The sequence below is a fragment of the Octopus bimaculoides genome, chromosome 1, assembly GCF_001194135.2.
Source record: "Octopus bimaculoides isolate UCB-OBI-ISO-001 chromosome 1, ASM119413v2, whole genome shotgun sequence".
Classification (NCBI taxonomy): Eukaryota; Metazoa; Mollusca; class Cephalopoda; order Octopoda; family Octopodidae; genus Octopus; species Octopus bimaculoides.
In genome coordinates this window covers 6724816-6727713 of record NC_068981.1, presented here as the reverse complement: position 1 = coordinate 6727713, position 2898 = coordinate 6724816, and positions in this window count along the sequence as shown.

The following is a 2898-nucleotide window of genomic DNA, read 5'->3' as shown; positions in this document are numbered from 1 at the left end:
ATAAATTTATAAATTAATAATCAGTGCAAGCGAGTAAGTACACTGATTTTGCCACATGCTATAAGAAGACGAATGTCTCTAAGCTCCCTTAAAATTATCACGATAACTACGCGCCGAATTCGGGTAAATAAACGAAAAAGATTCATACATATCAATTGGTGTTAGGACTAAAGGAAAACCCCTTTTTCTCCATCATCAGGAAAAGTGCGAGGAATATTAATGCAGTATATGAGGATCGGACAATAAGCGTAAGCCAGTGTCAACGGTGGTTCCAGAAATTCCGAGCCGGAAACTACAGCCTTGAAAACGAGCCTCGTTCTGGAAGATCTGTAGAGCTCGACGAGGATGTCCTGTAAACCCTGGTGGAACAAAATCTCATCGTAACTGTTGAGGAACCAGCAGAAAATCTTGAATTTGGTCTTCAACTATTCATTGATACCTGTGTATCATCGGAAAAGTTAGCAAACTGGGTCAATGTGTTGCTCGCAAACTTTCCCAGTCTAATCGCGCGCAGAGAGGGAATTCGTACTCTTCTTCGCTGTCACGTCTCATGAATGAACCTTTTTAGGACCGAATAATAACTGGGGACGAGAAATGGGTTCTCTATACAAATATCAAGTGCCGAAGACAGTGGGTAAGGAAAGGAGAAACAACAGCATCCCACGTAAGGTGTTGTTATCTGTTTGGTGGAATATGTATGTATATATATAAACAGATGATGTATAAAACATCAAAAGATTTATCCAAGGGAATTAAGAGTTCAATTAATAGCATTAATCTACAGCATGTTGTAACATTACTGTAAACCTAGATGGAAAAATCCTGCACGAATAAACATAATCGGTGAAAGTTATCCTTAAAAGCGATGTACATTTAAAAATAAAGAAGCATAAAAGCATAAATTTAACTGATGGTTCATAACTGAATTATTTTCAAAGCCTGTTTAATTAGGAATAGGTGTTATTGGTTAATGATAGTTATTCTTAATGAAACAGGCGTTGAAATTAATTAAAATATGAACTATTTTTAAAAGGTATACCATCCTGCTTACAATTCTAACATACACACACATACATGTATATATACATATATATATATATATATATATATATATATATATATATATACATATACATACTTATGCATATGTACACTCATTCAATGCACACAGACATATGCATTTAAATATAAATGTTTTAAGTGCTTTATTATCTGTGTGTAAATTAACAGTACACTACATATGCTGTTTCCAAAAATTTAACAATTAAACTACAACTTTTTAACCTACACAAAATAGCCTCTCTGTAGTAGCTCTGCATAGTGGCTTCCTTACGGTAAAAGGCATCATGTAACTAGTTTCTAGACTTATTAGACATTCATCTGAGAAAAGATTATCTAGCTTCTCCACTCACTAATATTATTATCTATACCAATTAATCTATGTTGTTGGGTATGTACTTTTAGTCAAGTTAGTGAGATCAATTTAAACCTGTTCCTGTTTCTAGACAGAAATTGACAACTTCCAGATTGACAAAATGAATGTTCTTTCCCTAATGAACGGCGGAAAAGACGAGAAATTAGTCAAATTGATCAATTTTACAACACACACACATAAATGTGTGTATGTGTGTGTGTGTGTCTACATGTCTGTTTCTGTAAATGGCAAGTAGAAATGTTATACAAACGCTACCATATTTAATTTCTAATATTCAATGTACCATTGAGAGTCTGGAGATTGAAGACAAACAGCCAAGCGTATCTCTCGGCTCTTAATAGTAGTGTTTTATAGTCTTTAGATTCTCCCATCTATAATCAGAGCTCAATCAGATCCTTCCGAGTCTTTGACCGTTCGCTGTTTCATATCGTTACATACTTTACCAGTAGTTTCGACCATTTCATTCTATTATATCATTTTTGTCTGCCAAACCTGCCTATTTTGGTAATCAAACAGCACCTGTGTTTTAATAATTTATACTACAAATGCTTGGTGACTCTTTAAATTGAGGAAGTAGGCTGAGTGTAATATTTAACTATTCCAATACAAATAACTTTATTAAGTATTAACTAGCATGTTTTAAAGCTGGTCTGTATCTGAAAACCGGAAGCCTAACGAAATATCAAAATGTTTAGTGAATAAGAAATGAAAGTTTGCAGATAAATAAACAGATGTCTGCCTACAATTATTCTATTGTGTAGATCCACTGAACTGTTTTGTTCCACACAACCAAAGTACCTTGAGGAATTGATATGAATCGAACTGATCCAATAACTAATACAACATCAACTGAAACCAGCAAAAGCTGAAAATAAAATATTATATTATCAAAGCTCCCCTGGGGCGATACTGTAAACTGACTTCATAATACTGATCAGAAAAGTCACGCCTTGAAATATGTATAAAAAGAAAATATTTATCAATACAATTAAGGTTAAGGTTAGTTATAAGTGCATTTCGGTTATAAGTTACAAAATAAATGCAATTCTTATAGAAATAAAACCACTAAAAATTGACTTTTAACTATACAAACAAACACATCTGCACTCAAACCGGTAAATGCTTAGGCAAGCGTTTCATGTACTGCGCCAGTGTGACAAGAAATGGCGGAAGAGAAAATTAAATTCGACAACGGGGAAAACAACTTCAATTGCCGACGCTAACAATCTCCGATACAAGATCAATAACGAATGTGGTTTATATTTGCTTGTGTTCATATGTATGTATGTATGTATGTATGTATGTATGTATGTGTGTATGTATGTATGCGTGGGTGTTTATGTGTTCGTGTACGTATATATATATATATATATATATATACATATACATATATATATTTATACATTTATGTATGCATGTGTATATATATATATATATATATATATATATATATATATATATAT